The sequence below is a fragment of the Penaeus monodon genome, chromosome 27 (genome assembly GCF_015228065.2).
Source record: "Penaeus monodon isolate SGIC_2016 chromosome 27, NSTDA_Pmon_1, whole genome shotgun sequence".
NCBI lineage: Eukaryota > Metazoa > Arthropoda > Malacostraca > Decapoda > Penaeidae > Penaeus > Penaeus monodon.
In genome coordinates this window covers 29,292,912-29,293,604 of record NC_051412.1, presented here as the reverse complement: position 1 = coordinate 29,293,604, position 693 = coordinate 29,292,912, and positions in this window count along the sequence as shown.

The following is a 693-nucleotide window of genomic DNA, read 5'->3' as shown; positions in this document are numbered from 1 at the left end:
GTTTTATGTTTAATTTGCTTTTGTTTTAAGTCGAATTATTTTTCTTTTTATGCACGGTTTTATTGAATAAATGTAGATCTTTTATTTTGTTTATGCTAACCTCTGCCAGCCATATTGTTTTCGTTGTTTTCTAAACCAATGAAAATTAACAAGGTGAACAAAGGGTTATTAGTGAAACGCTACAATACTACAAGACAGATCCCGTTTTGGAAGATGTCGGAGAAGAGGCCTCACCGAGCAGCTTCAGGCGCGTTTGTCAAAGGTGGAGCCAAGAGGAAATTCCAAGGTCTGCTTATGATTACACGGCACGCACGAAGTGAATTTCAGTGTGAACTTTCTTTCCTGCATTAAAGGAAGCAAGGATATTGCAGCATTCTCACGAATATTGCAGTGCACAAAATCTTGCCGATATCGTTTGAAAAATATCTAATAGACAAATATATTAGTCGATCAAGTGATAAGTAGTAAAATAAGTAAGTGTACAAACGATCAATTAAATGGAAGAATACATGCACGAACAGACAAAGAAAACATTATTCTTTAGTATTTAAAGATCTTTAATCGCAAATGCATAATTTTCTAACGCAATTATTTCCCTGTTGTACTTGAAGAGGTATTCTTGAGAGCCAAAGCTGGTCCGTACGCACGAGAGCTTGTAACATTCTAGACTAAACATTATTTGGAGGCCAGCAC